General features: G+C 44.6%; 1 long non-coding RNA gene across 1 annotated transcript in view; it reads right to left on the reverse strand.

Moving 5' to 3' along the window:
• The window catches only part of LOC311524865, a 134,869-nt gene extending 127,200 nt beyond the window's left edge, over window positions 1–7,669 (reverse strand). Inside the window, exon 1 of the long non-coding RNA XR_014712631.1 lies at window positions 7,352–7,669. This is a non-coding gene — a long non-coding RNA (uncharacterized lncRNA). The remainder of the gene's footprint in view (window positions 1–7,351) is intronic.
• Window positions 7,670–15,756: the final 8,087 nt, after the last annotated feature.

Genomic DNA, 15,756 nt, shown 5'->3' on the forward strand with positions numbered 1-15,756 from the left:
TGCCTCCAACCTTTCCCCAACCCAGAGTACAGATATCCCCCAAAGGGCTGTGCAGCAAAAGGCAGAGACACAGCATACTATCCTCCTCATCCATACAGCAAAACTGGACCAGGGGCCTCTGATCCTCTAGAGACGGAAAGGTCAGGCTTTGACTTTTAAGGACCTGTGCATAAGAACACAAGAATGGCCGTACTGGGTCAGATCAAAGGTCCATCCAGCCCAGTATCCTGTCTACCAACAGTGGCCAGTGCCAGGTGCCCCAGAGGGAGTGAACCTAAAAGGTAATGATCAAGTGATCTCTCTCCTGCCAATTAATTAATTGGTATTCTATTAATTATTCTGTCAACACTACATTTTTCTATGCAAATACGAAATTGAGACAGGACTGAAGAATCCTGCTGTTTTCAAGAGACAAAATGTTTGTAGCACTTCACTAAAAGTTATTTGCCAATTCTATTGCTGAAAAGCTGCAAGTACTATGGATGAATAATGCCACATATATCTCACCAGAATACTCACCGCAAGTAGAAATTTCCAATTTAATTAAAAACAATGGATATTTTTTTCCAATTGATCTCATGTGATGGAAAAGGCATCTGTCCAGACAGCAAGGGATTCAAACACTTTCAGGGCTGCAGCTAGGATTTACTGTGGCTGGGAGACTATGACAGGCAATCCAGAAAAGCAATGGAGGCTACTGACATTTGAAAAGGAGTAGACAAAAATAACATGTAATGATGTGTGCAGAGTCTATCAGCTGCTGGTAAAGCTCCTTATGGGAAAAAAGAAGGGTCTTAAAAGAAGGGTTTAAAACATAAGATTCAATAACATACCAGATATTAGCATTTAGGCTCCAGAGCTACCAAGTTTTGTGCTGCTGTATGTGTGACATTTTATGCAAATTAATGATAATTTTCATATTTGCATATAAACATGAATTTCAGCTTATGGTCAGTGCACCTTGCCCCAACCAGTGATGGTGGTAAGACACAGATGAGGCAGTGAGAGGTGTGTGGGTGCTGGGGCAGACATTGGGGGCTACTAGAAGGTGTTTGGAATTGCTGGAGTAGGTAGGTGGGTGCTGGAGTGTCTTGGGCTGCTTGGGTCTGAGAGTGCTGGAGGTGTTGGGTTCCTGAGTTGTATGGAGGGCTGGGTGCTGTCAGGGGATGGTTAGGGGTAGGTGGGTGGGTGCTGGAGGAAGCTGGCCCTGCAGTAGGGGCAGTGTGAGATGTAGAGGTCTAAAGAGCCTGGGGCTAGAGTCTCCTTGGGGCCTGACTTGGAGAGTCTGGGACTGGTATTGACCCTCCACACTTTCTGTCCCCACTGCCACTGCTGCTCTTTCTCTGCTCAGACCCAGCTAGTGGAGAAGCCAGAAAGGAGGTAGACAGGCTGCCTGAAGTTGAGTTCCACAGTTGCATCTAGTGCCCTCGGGAGAAAATTCATCATGCTCGCAGCTGGATGCGTGACAATCCAGCTGAGCTGCAGGAATGCGACAGGGTTGCCAAAATCATGACTGCCACACAAAATGCATGATACTTGGCAGACCTGAGGCACTGATCCTGTAAACTACTCCAAGTGGGTATATCCTGACAGCCACACAAAGCCACATTGCCTTGCAGTCCTTGTTCTCCAAATTTTCTTCCTTCAAACATATTCGTCTCTATTTGGTGGTCTCTTTTCCTCAGTCTTTTCAGTGTCAGTTTCCCTGCCAGTTTACTCTTCTTTTCTATTTTAGTCTTTCCATTCATTCATCTCTCCTGGTGTTTATTCCCCTTTCCCTCCTGATCCATGATTAGGACCCCTAGCCTCTACTGTAAAACAAATAAATAATCCCCTTCTCCACACTACTTTTTCTTGGGCTCCTCTCCACTTTATTCTCGTTGGCTCTCCCATTCTGCCTAACTCACCATCTCCCTGGTAACCAGGTTCCTCTTTTGCTTCCTCTCCTCCTATCCCTCCCTTCAGCACTTCCTTCTTTCCTCTCCCTACTTTCAGGGTCATAATGGGCAACAGAATTTTCCCTCAGCCTCTTCCACCATTGCATGACCGAAGTGAGTTCTACCCATCCCCAATCACCACCTGCAATATCCAAAAACTCTTCTCCCTTCTGAATGGCTGCAGATTGTAGCTGCTGCTCAGGCCCAGGATGATTCAGGGGAGGGAAAGATAAAGATCTCTATGATAACACTGCTCAGAGTCATGGAGTTTAAGGCCGGAAGGGACTGCTAGAACAGGGATACTCAGACTTCAGTGGTTCAGGAGCCAAAAGAGCCAGAGTAGTGTGAATTCATTGTTTCATTTATTATAGTGCTATTATTCATATTTAAACAGTATGATGGGGTAAATATTAAGTTATATACATATATATTATTCTCAAGGCAAAATGACTGACCAAGTATTATCATCAATTACAATTGGTTAATAACATAGTAAAAACATCCTGATTTAATTATTAACCAATCTAAGTTATTAACCAATCACACCGTATTTTAATATCATGTGCTGCAAAGAGCCTCAGGAGACACATTAAAGAGCCACTTGAGGTCGCGGGCTTCTATCTGAGTATCACTGCGCTAGATCATCTAGTCTGAAATCTTATATATCCAGACCCCAAATCCCTAACCAGACAGTTTCCTGCTTTGCCTCCTGATGGCAGCCCTGAGCACTATATCAGTTTTGGCATAAACCTGTGGATCTGGTCTTCTGAATATTGGACATCTAATCATTAACCACAAGGAGTTAAATTTTATTAGAAGATGAACTTTTTTTTTAAACACCTAACAAACCTGATGACATTAGAAAATGCATTGTAAATTCTACATTAAGAGATTATTGTCTCTTCATCATGTACATAAATGTCACCCGCTGAAAGACTGTTGTCACAGATGTCTCCCAGAAGTGCTGGATTTAACTGTAACACAGCTTTGGCCTGGTGTCTCCAGGAATTAAAGATTAATCTTTAATTAAAGATTATGTCATGTGATGAAATCTCTAGGAATACATCCAACCAAAACTGGCAATTCTAAGCTCACTAGATGCTCGTTCTTCTACTAACCTGCACTTTCCTGCAATTACTCATTCCTCAAACATTTAAAATAGGCCTTTTCAATTGTGCTTTCATCTCCCTGGGTCTCTGCAAGAATCTAAGCGTATGCAGATCACAGCTCCCTTTTTTAGCTGTCATTTTCCAAGCTGAAGAAAATGCCCAACCAAGCCAAAAGTCAAAAACAGACTTCCCCAGCAAAAATCAACCTCCCAATAATCTTTAACAATCTAAATCCCAGGTCTTGAGCCTGAGACAAGGGGCTCTAAAATGCCATTAAGATCAGAGAACACATAAGAAGCAAGGATTTTTTCTCCTTTCAGTTATCAACTTTTCCTCCCCTAAGAGAAGGCAGATTGGGCAGAGGAAACAGACACTATTCCAGCAGGTCTTTCTACACCAATTTTCATAAACTGAGAATCTAGAGCTTCATGTTCCTGCCATTTCACTGTGTTGTCCATTTATAGCGTTTTCCAATCACTTTCTTGTATTTAGCAACCATATTTCATAACAAAAGCGCAAAGGAACAATGTGTTGTGATGCAAAATTCTATGTACAGCACTACACTTTTTTAAGTAGTTTTTTCCTCATAACTATAGAATGCACCAGGGTTCCAATTCCAGAATTTCCCCATGTAAATATAAGTACTTTGGCATCCTGGGTAGTTACGGGGATCTACTGTAAACATGTTAGCTTGTAACATCCAGTTCAAGAAAGCTATGGCCTTTTAACATTTTCTAAACAAATCAGTGCCTTGGTTTCTCCCCTCATAAATGCAGAAGTAGACAGCAGTAAACATAAGGAACAGCTGTCACTCCCATCCTGAGACCTTCTGTACTAAATTCCATCCTGCATGACTTTTTTGCATTGAAATTATAAACCATGGATAACAGAGATTTATAATGAAAACACGGCTAAAATTTTGACTACATTCCTGTGATCAGCAATGCTCAGATTCAGTATATGAAATGCTTATTTACGTTAAATTATGTGTAACAAATATAAAACAAAGAAAAATGTAAAGCTTGCTGACATATAGGCATCAAATTAAAGTCCCTGAATGCATAATAGTTCCATACCCAAAATATTATGGGATTTTATTCTTAGAGTCCAAAGAATCCCTTAAATTAATATACTAAATTATCCTATTGTATAAGCAAAGATTTTTTTTCTCCGTCTCTCTGAATAGACAGCTCTTTGCTGGAGGATAATGCTGTGAGTGAGGCTAGACAACACAAACTAGTATTGCTAGAAAAGCCCACATATCAGTACAGCAAAAAACAATAACTGCAAAATGCTATTAGCACATTTACATTTCAAGTTCCATTTATGTCTATAAATCCTATAATTTAGCTAGACAATACGTAATTCCTGCATAAGACAACATAAAATTAAGTTTACATGTAAAATAAAAAACAGACTACACAGTGGCAGCAACACTACTGGTGTCAAGCATGACGGGAGACATCATAATATTACTTAACAGTATTCTAAAATATATGACAGTTGATTCCAACATTTGAGATATTTTGTAATAAAGGCAATTTCAGCTTTAAATTCTTATAAAAATACAAGATGCACAACCTTTTATCATCTTATTACAAAACTAGAACATTACAGACTAGAACATTATTGTGTTAATATTTTTACAATACAGTCAGAACAAGGGATTCTGTCAACTTAAAAATCATCCACTTCTGAATTTTTTTAAACCTAGTGTTCTTTAAAGTAACACTTCAGATGACCATAACCAAAATATCTTTCTCTTCTTCTCAGTTAATTTACTTTGTGCATTTGACAGCACTTTGTACATAGTCCCCAACAGTTTTGGGAGGGGTCTTTCACCAAGAAACAAGGAGAAGAGAAATATGTTTTCAATCACATTTTTCTGTTTTAAAGTAACAAAAATTGGCAGAGGACTCGGAGGCAGATGTAGTACCTGAAATTACTTTCAGCTTGTTTTTAAAGTAACTAGATCCGGAGTTCTCAAGCAGGTAGTCACAAACAGGTAATAGGGAATTATGACCATACTGTCATTATCATAATGCTAAACAGAAGTGGGGGGAGGGGGAAACCAGGATGTTCTTGGTATGGAAAAGGGGGTTGCAGAATGGAAAAGGTTGAGAAATTCTGGATTATATTGATAGTAGTCCCTTAAAAATCTAATATTTTCTCCTAGTCTAGGCTATTGCATTTATTCTAATTGCAGGTAGGTTATTCTCATGAATGCGAGGCTACTTTCCAATACAATAAAAAGTGTGTATAGTGATATAAAGGTTTCTTTGCACACTTATGATGCCACAGAAATAATGAACAATTAACCAAATATAAATACTATAAATAGTGCTGATACATTCCAGGGTTTCTTTCCCCTTCTCTCTTCCACCCCACAACAAAAGAACAGTTTTTTACCCACAGACCTCAGCCACGATGGGAAAGTAGCTGTAGGGAGTTATCCTAATCAAAGGCATTATAAAAGAACCAGGTTCCTGTAGCCTGTGAGCGGCCTCACTGTGTTCTGTGTTTCAAAAGCCAGGACTGGCACGTTATATGTGGTTATTTGGACCGCACTGTGCCCCTGTGGTTCCTTTATATTATGTTTGTTGTGTAAAGAATAAAAGACACAAAAGTTCCTCAGAATCCCTGACTCTGGGCTATACCTGTTTGAGGCTATGGGGAAACCCTGCTTGTAGCTGTTTGAGAAACCCCTTGCTGTGCTCTTTTGACTACATTTATATATTTATAAACATATAGCCTTGATTGATCAAAACCATTTTGATTTCACTGGAAACGGTGTTATCAAGATGCCCTTTTGCTTTCATTCATTTTGTTTAGGTTGTCGGAAGGCTGGCGTATTACATATATTTGAACTACAAACCATAGACTGTTTGGCCTCACCTGGCCACATCTGATCAGATTTACTACACAGGCTAAAAAACAATGAATGAATAAGCATGCTTGCCTTTTGCTTCTTACAAACCTGTCTGAAATAGCTAGTGAAGTGGGTTTGGAGCTCTCAGTCTAGTCACTAGTGTATACCTATCCATATTACAAAACTATGTAAGTTTAGTACAACCTGTTCTTGGCTCAGACAGGCCTAATACTAGATTGCACAGATAGTGCAGGTGAGATGCATCTGCCTAAAATATTGAAAAAGAAGAAAAGAAATAGCCAACCCAATAATTCTGGAGTTAGTTCCCTGCACTGCCATAAAAGATCCAGCTTGCTGGCCTCTTGTTTCCCACACTGGTGAGTCTGTGGAGGCAGCGACGACAAGCTTATTTTAAGAAGTTAAAAGCGGCCTGTATGAAATCAGTCACTGACTCAGAGAAGCTATTGCTAACCAGGTTTATCTCTGAATATAGTTGCTAAAACATCCTCTGGTATCAGATGCAACCCAGTCTGAGTTCAGAAGGACAGAACATACACCAAGAGCCAATATAGCCATAGTGTCAGAGGGAACAACTCAATTGAATTACACAGCTCTCAAGTTTACCCCTTGTATGTCTTGAATTGAAACAAGCAATTGAGCTACGAAAAGATTTAACGTCACCTGAATCCTAAAATAAGAAGTATTTTAAAAGCGTGCAAAGACTGTCCAGCTGGGCAGACACCTAAAGAAACAGAATGTTTCCGTGACATTCTGTACCTTGGGGGAGTGTCCTGTAAACCCCATATTCCTCATTTTTATATAATCGTGATCTTATATATAAAGCATGACTTGTAAGGTACCAGGGAAAGGTTATGATCTGCTGAAAGTCATTTCTCTATCCATATATGTGTATCATTAATGCATATGAAGTTATAAGAATTATGTTGTGTGATTGTCACTAAAACATGCTATAAGTTGGGGGATCAGCCAGATATTAGCTCCCCAGAGGCAACAGCAAGGAAAGTAACCAATGTAGCATTCATGCAGGGTTCATGCACTTGGCAACATTCAGGGCACACCCGGAGTATTGTGTAGGAGCAGTGCACACACGGCTCCTCTCAAGGGCATGAACCTTAAAATCGTGCCCAGATGACATGAACCATGGGAAGCCTCCCAGGAGTGGGCTCAAGGCCCGAGAGCAAGGAATGCGGTAGATAGATACTGGTAAATAAGAATATTAAACAAAGCCAGTGTATTCCTTTTATCTGTTGGAGTATGTAATGCGCGGGGGGAGAGAAAGAATATAATAGAGGGTGGAAAGCTGACAGGAGACCAGCCCGTTGGCAGACCAGCCTGCTTGCTTGCTTAAAGCTTTGTGCTGTCTTGTATTTGAACCGCAATAACTGGCGCCCAAACGTGGGGCCCTCAGCACTCACCTCGCCCGGCAAGGATTTCAGACGCGTCACTCTTCCGCTTCGCGGATCCCGGTGAGTATTTTTCGTCGTGGTAAGTATGGGAAGCTCCCTCTCTGCTTTGCAAGTGCAACACCGCCATGAGCTACAGTATTTGCTGCGTAAGGCTCAGCATGATTGTCCCACTCGAGAACTCACTCTCCTGCTACAGGAGGTGAGTGCCCAATGCCCGTGGTACCCTGAAGCCGGAACCCTTAAGCTAGCGGACTGGGAGCGGTTGGGCCAGACATTGCACAAAGAGCTTCGGGCGCCTGTGCAGGCTTTACATGCCTGGCACCTCTGCCGCTACGCGATACAGCGTGTCGCCTCGGAAAGGCCCTCCCTCGCGCCAACAGAGAGGCTGGTGATCTCGCCACTCCTGTCCGCTCCTGCAGCCATCCATCCCTCCCCCTGCTTCGCCCCCAGTGCCTCAATTACTGCCGCCTCCTTTGTCTTCCCCTCTGGAGCCGGTGAGTGGTCACCGTCCCCCCGGGGGCCCCATGCTCCGGGGCCCCCTGGGGGGTCATCCGCGTCTGCTCAGGGGCTTTCGCTGGCGCAACAAATGGTTCACGCAGCGAAGACTCACCCAGATCTTACAGCAGAGGAATTAGCTGATCTGGTCTCTGTTTGCCCGGTGACCTGGCAGGATGATGGCCAGGGCAACCAGCTTGCAAACTGGGTCAGTTTGCCTTACTCGGTGATCAGAGAGGTAAAGAAAGCGATTCGCGAGTTCGGCCTGACTAGCACGTATGTACGTGGTCTTCTTGAAGGGCTAGGTACTGGATACACCCTGGTCTCTGAAGATTGGAAGGCGCTGTTGCGCATGATGCTGACGGCCAGTCAGTATGTTATTTGGCTTAGTGAGTATCGGCAGATGGCGGAACGCCAAGCCCAGGTATATATAGCGCAAGGTGTCATTTATGAGCAGTTAGCAGGGGAGGGTCAGTTTGCTACCGTTCAGATGCAGTCTCAACTCCCTCAGGCCGTCTTCTCCATTATTTCCCCCTGCGCCCAGCATGCTTTCCGGAAGGTCCCGGATTCACGCAAGCCTACCAAAAGCTTTGCCAGTATCCGTCAGGGTGCATCAGAGTCCTTTATGGATTTTACCAACAGATTGCAGGAGGCTATCCTCCGACAGGTGGATAACCCTGCGGCAGCTCAGGAGATTCTGTTAAAAATGGCGGTTGAAAATGCGAACGAGGAGTGCCGCCGTGCTCTCCAGGCGGCACAAGCCGCTGGCGTTCTAGAGCTGTCGGACATGCTGCGGGTGTGCCAAAACATCGGCATGCAAGCACATAAAGCTGGGGTTCTGGCCGCCGCCCTGCGGAAAAGCGGGAAGGAGGGGAAGCGTTGTTATCGCTGTGGTAAGGAGAGTCACTTTCAGCGGGGGTCCTGCTCATCGACAGCGCCCGCCCGCCCCTCAAAGAAGTGCCCCAAGTGCCCCAAAACCCTCCCCCACCCACCTTGCCCTCCGCATTACCATTGGTATGGCAATCCTTAGAGCCCGTATGGATTGACCAGTGGCCCCTCCCCCTAGAAAAGCTGAAAGTGCTTCATTCACTTGTGCAACAACATTTGCATGCACAGCGCTTGGAGAGCTCTACAAGTCCTTGGAACACCCCGGTGTTCGTTTTTAAGAAAAAATCTGGTGCATGGAGACTGTTACATGATTTAAGGGAAATAAATAAACGCATCCAACCCATGGGCCCCTTGCAGTTTGGGTTGCCAAACCCGAATTTAATTCCTCAAACCAATCAGCTTTGTGTGTTAGATTTAAAAGATTGTTTTTTCACAATCCCCCTTTGCCCACAGGATCGCAAAAAATTCGCGTTTACGGTGCCAGAATACAATAATCAGCGACCCTCTCAAAGGTATCAGTGGAAGGTCTTGCCCCAGGGAATGCAAAATGTGTCAACTTTTTGTGGATCGGGCCCTCGCCCCTTTTCGTGCCCAATACCCCACACTAAAGGTCTACCATTATATGGATGACATTTTGCTTAGCGGTCCCCAGGTCACGGCACAACAGCTTGAATATTTGTCTCAGATTCTTGGCCAAAATGGCCTGTTAGTGGCACCAGAAAAAATCGAACGTTCTTATCCCTACCAATATCTCGGGCATAAGGTTTTACAAACCTATGCTGCCCCTGTTTGCCCGGAAGTGGTCCTACCCCAACCCCTAACCCTCGTTAAATTACAACAAATTTTGGGTCATTTAAATTGGATTCGACCCTACTTCCATCTCCCCACATCGATGCTGCAGCCGTTGTTCGAGCTCCTACGTGGAGCATGGGCACCGGGCGCAGTTATTGCCATCACTGAGGAGCACATTGCCTGCATTCGACAGATCAATGTAGTATTGAGTCAGCAGTTCGTGGATAGACTCACTGAGGTTCGTCCCCTGCGGTTGGTTCTCCTTGCCACCCCTCATACACCTTCTGCGGCTCTGTTTGTACCTCGTACAGACACAGCCGTCTCTATTATAGAGTGGATATATTTGTCTTCCACTCCTCCTCGGAACATTTATCCTTATTTAGACGCTCTGTCCGACCTTGTTCGTAAAGCCCGCCACCGTGCAGTGCAACTCACGGGCACTGATTTAGTTGCCATTGTTTTCCCCTTATCACGTAGTGAATTTGATTCCTTGTATCACACCTCTTTGGCCTGGCAGGTTGCTCTTTGTGATTATGTGGGAGAGATCTTTTATAATCCCCCAAAAGATCCTCGGTTGGTGATCACACAAAAGGTGCCACTAATCGTACATCGTCTTAGCCGCTCTCGACCTATTGTTTCAGCTATCACTCTTTTTACTGATGGCTCTCCACGTCGTGGTGTTGTCACCTATCAATTAGGTGACCCCCCTCGTTGGCATTCTCGTTTTACGCTGCCTCAGCGTTCCGCGCAGCGCTCAGAACTGGCTGCTGTTATTTTGGCCTTTCAACTTTTTGCTGATTGTCCCTTTAATTTAATTGTGGACACCCATTATGTTTATCAGGTAATTGATCATTTACCCCTTGCCCTCATTACCCCTCAGGTCGATGCGGACCTTCTTCGCCTGATTTTGTCCTTACAGTATCTCATCACCACTCGTAATTTCCCTTATTTTGTTGCTCATATTCGCAGTCATACCCCTCTGCCTAAGCTGCTCACTGAAGGCAATGCGCGCGCTGATCGTGCATTACGTGGTCAGGTAAATTCCCTTTTTTCTGACCCCATCGAAAGCCATTCCTTTTTTCATCAGTCTGCCTCTGTTTTGGCCCGACAATTTCACATTCCTGCTGATCATGCACGTTCTATTGTTCGTTCCTGCCCTCACTGTGCCGCTGCTGCCCCTACCTTTTCTTATGCCGTTAACCCCAGAGGTACCGCAGCGAATCAGCTGTGGCAAATGGATGTCACTCACGTGCCACAATTCCGCCCCTATTCGTTTTTCCATGTTTCCACTGATACCTATTCGGGATTCCTTTGGGCGACCCCACAGCGTGGGGAAGCCCCTCCCAAAGTTATTCACCATTTGCTAGCCTGTTTTGCTGTTATGGGTCGCCCGAGCCAGATAAAAACGGATAATGCCCCAGCCTATTGCTCCACAGCCCTCTCCTCCTTTTGTGCCCAATGGGACGTCCGTCTCAAACACGGGATCCCTTATAATTCCACAGGCCAAGCTATTGTTGAACGTGCAAATCGCACGCTAAAAACCTTGCTTGACAAACAATTAAAACAAGGGGAGCTGCATCTCCGAACCTTAGGAGACATTCAGCAACAATTGCATGTCCTTTTGTTTACTTTAAATAATTTAACACTGAATACAGATCAGCAGACCCCCGCGGATTGGCATTTTCATAAGTCCGAGCTACTGGAAAGACTGCGTGTCTATTACCGTCAGCTGCCCGATCCGCAATGGTTGGGCCCAGTACCTTTAATTACTTGGGGTCGGGGATATGCTGCTGTCTCTCTCCCTGCAGGACCGTTGTGGGTTCCGGCCCGGTATGTGCGACCGGCACTGAAACAGCATGGCGTGGCACCAGGGGCTGTCAAACCCCATACCGGAGTTTCAGCTGACCTTGGAGGAGAACGCGGTGCCTCCCAGGTCGACAATGGCGGGACGGAGACGGAGGAGACGTAGTGTCCCAAACCAGCCCGTGACATGGGGAGCAGTGAAAGCATTGGTCGCCGTGGCTCAACGAAGACTGGCAGCAAACCAACAGCCAGAGACTCCTGAGAGTCTCTCTGTGGCTATTTTCGCCCAAATCACTGCTAATTCTGTATTGATTGTGTGCCTTATGTGCCTGCTATTTCCTGTAGAGGTTGACTCGGGAGCGTCTCCTCCATTACGGGCCCGAATGACATATAACCTATGGGAAAGATTGGCTTCAATAGCAAACGTTACCCACTTTTGTTTATCTGATTTTGTAGCAGCTGAAGAATTGTTAGGTACGTGCCTTATTCCAGTATGTCATCACCCTAAGGAAATAGGGAATGAGATGATGCTCGCTGCTTACGCGAACCTCTCTTCCCAGTACTCTAGCATGGCTAATTGGGGCCCGGCCAGTTACACTTTACCTTCTTGGGCTTATTTTTTGCTGTTGCTGTGTGCAGTGTATTTCCTTTTTGTTAAGGCTTTGTCGAGAACTGCCCTGGCAGGCTCCACGAGTTATGACCTTGTTTGTCCGGGAGTTAATTGGCTTGCAAAAGCAAACTGATGGCTACCATGAGATGGCCGAGCACAAATAAACAAAAAAGGAGGGGATGTAGCATTCATGCAGGGTTCATGCACTTGGCAACATTCAGGGCACACCCGGAGTGTTGTGTAGGAGCAGTGCACACACGGCTCCTCTCAAGGGCATGAACCTTGGAATCTTGCCCAGATGACATGAACCGTGGGAAGCCTCCCAGGACTGGGCTCAAGGCCCGAGAGCAAGGAATGCAGTAGATAGATATTGGTAAATAAGAATATTAAACAAAGCCAGTGTATTCCTTTTATCTGTTGGAGTATGTAATGCGTGGGGGGAGAGAAAGAATAAAAGAGAGGGTGGAAAGCTGACAGGAGACCAGCCCGTCAGCAGACCAGCCTGCTTGCTTGCTCAAAGCCTTGTTCTGTCTTGTATTTGAACCGCAACATAACCAATATCTGCTCAGGGTGTCAAACAACCCATCAACAGCCATTGTCCAGCAAGGGAGCTACAATTCAATGACTCACCTGCAGGAGGCCACACCAGGGGAATTGCTCAACCTTGCCTGGAGACTGGCAATGGCCTCAGACATGCCTGGACTTGTGGTCCCCAAGCACATGGGACTGAGGGTATAAAACAAAACACAGTGGCCACATGCTGGGCCTTTCTCCTTCACCCACCTACGCTGCAAGCAACAAGGACACCCTGAAGACTCCTACTGAGGGGACTGGCCCATATTTCAAGGGTGAAATCTGTGTACTATGAACTGCAATGTCCAGTGGGGTGAGAAAAACTGCTTAATCTAGATGTTGCCCAGTCTAATAGGGTTGAGAGTTTAGACAGCGTGCTTATATATTTTATTTTATTTTGGTAACTAACTCTGACTGTTTGCCTATAACTTATAATCACTTGAAATCTATCTTTTGTAGTCCATACATTTGTTTTACTGTTTATCTTTACCAGTGAGTTTGCCTGAAGTGAATGGTAAATGTGCTCAGGTTTTACAAAGGCTGCTGTAAGTCCACTTTCCATTGATGAAGTGGTGAATCAACTATTAAATTTGCATTGCTCATCTTGAGCACTGCAAGACAGTATATTCCTGGGGTACAGTGCTGGGGGGATATGGCTCTGGTGCCTTTCTCTGTGTGATTCATGAGTGGCTCTGGGAGCATTCATGCAATCTAGCTCGGTGTGGGTCTCCACAAGCGGTTGTGCTGAGTGATAACAGCCTGGAGGGGCTTGCTGCTTGTCACTAGCAACGCATTGTGAGAGACAGCCCAAGCTGGCGAGAGTTAAGGGGGCACAGCAGTCCCACAGTCCAAGGAAGCACCCCGAGGATCCTGTCAGTTTCTTATTGCCCAGTCCCCACAGAGCACATCACTAATGGGCAACTTTATGTGACTGGATCCACCCCTGCTCCACTCAATGTGCAGAACCACACAGACAGCTAAGGAACTTGGAGAGGGGGGATGTGTCCAGATTAAGTGCAAGGTCGGAGATGCATAACTGAGTTCCATTGTCTACATCAAGATACCATAAAAGGCTTGAAGATTAGGCTGAGTATTTCACTGTTCCCGCTCCAAAAGTTATCTGATCATGTCAATTATGAGGAGAGGGTTTGGGTTTTTTAATATTTTGTAACATTTCCTTATAATTATTGTAGCTGGCCAGTACACCAAAACCGTAGGGTGCCAGTAGAGTGCCTGGTGTGCCACAACTCAGGCAAGCATTATAGGTGTCTGAGCAGCTAGGCCTCGTAGGTGCTAACCCTGGTGGGTCCCAGTAATCATTCAGACATGGCTGAGTGAGTGTATTTTAGTAGGGCTGGCAGGAAAAGGAAAGTAAGCCTCTTTACCTAGAATATCTGCAAAAACAGTTCAAAGTAAGTAACAGTTCCTGTTTGAGTCCTTGGGCAGTACAATTGAGAGTTAGAGGCCTCTTCACACCAAGTGTCTTGCAAACAGGGGCTTGCAAATTTCCAGCCCAGGCTCAGCTAGCGTCTCTCATTGGGGCCCCTCTGCACCAGCCCCCTGCCCAGCCCCCACTGCTCCCCCAACTCCCACACAGACCTGCACCCAACTGTATCACCTGACAGTTACAACCACATGTAGCTCTATCCACAGTTCCAGGGGCTTCTCTACAGCTCTCTGCTACCATGCAGCTCCCACTCCAAGAGCCAGGCCACTTCCTGGTTCAGTACCTTTCCCTTTATCTGGCCTGTGGAAGGGGAAATGCAAGGGAGGGGAGCTGGTGGGAGTTGTAGTCCCCTGCTTTGCAGATCCATCACATACGCTCTTTTTTAATTTGGTTCAGGGTTCAAAAACCCACACACAAGAGCTCAAAGAGGAGGAGGGAGGGGACCAACTAAACCTCAATTCTGAATTATTTAAAGTTGACCAGTCAAATAGCTAACTCTCAGCTTTGTTTCTATAGGTATTGCACCAGGAGCCTGAGCTCTTATTTGCTAAACTTGGCCTTTTTAAAAAAAAAAAAAAAAATGTGAACTGCTTGATTCAGATGGCTATAGACAGTATATGCTTTTTACATACTGCCATGTGCATTCCCATGATTTTCAGGAGTTTGCACACTGTTCAGCTACTGACACTGCACAAAGGTAATAGATGATCAATATAATCATGGAGTATCACAATTCCTCATGCTATAGTGAAGAACACTAGCTGAGAGAGGTCTATACAGTTTACATATAAGGCAATAGCATAATATAATAATTAGCAGGTTACATGTTTATATACTATTTCCATTACCAGCTATAATTGGAGCTAGCCAAACTGGGTCCATACCAGACCCAGCCTTACCAAAGGTGGCTCATAGGCCAAAGGGTGAGAGAGTAGCTTACCCAATGTTTGCACTCCCTGAAGCTTTATAGCAACAGCAGCACATGAAGAAGACAACAGACCAACACAGATAAGGAAAAGCAGAGAAAGATTGAAGGTTTAAAAAAATCAGAACAAGGAGAAAACATAGAAAAAATAAAAGTTTTAAAAAACCAAGAAATGAGAAAAGTAAAATCCCAAACATTTTGCTAAAACGTAGGTGTGTATTTGCAGAATTTACTTATTTTTCACAAAGATAAAGGTGTTTCAAGACTACGTGATATTCCTTCTGCTCCTCCCAATTCCTGCGGCACTCTTCTTTTTTTTTTTCATTTCTCCTTTCTCTTTGGAAGTCACTGCTACTTGGCACCTCAGTGTGTGTTTCTTGGGCCACAAGGTTTCCCCACTTTTGCCATAAACATACATACAGCACATATAAACAAGTCATCATTAATAGATAACTCTAGCCTTTTCAGAAAATAACCACCTTTAAAAATACTATTTGCCTGAATACAAGATACCCTCATACTCTTCAAACTAAATGACTGATTGATGGGTAATAGCATTTGCTTTGATAGAATCAGGCTGCCATCTAGTTTGTTGTTCTTGTTCTTCTGTCTAAACAGTAGCGTACTGATCAGATTTGTAATTCTTTAAAGCATGTCAAACAAAGCAGAAAAACTTTAATCATTTCTTATGCTGAATGGATTTGTTGATTTGGCCAATTTAAGTAAAATGAGGAACAAATTAAAGAGAGTACAGAAGGCTAGTGCATAAAATGCCTTTGCTGACTCCTGAAACTGACGGATAATCAAGCTTCTCGGAAAAACTAATCAACCGTTTTTGGCAAGAGGATGAAGACAGGTACCAGAAGGGAAGTGCAAGTTTC

The sequence above is a fragment of the Lepidochelys olivacea genome, assembly GCF_965140295.1.
Source record: "Lepidochelys olivacea isolate rLepOli2 genome assembly, chromosome: 8".
In the NCBI taxonomy this organism is placed as follows: Eukaryota; Metazoa; Chordata; order Testudines; family Cheloniidae; genus Lepidochelys; species Lepidochelys olivacea.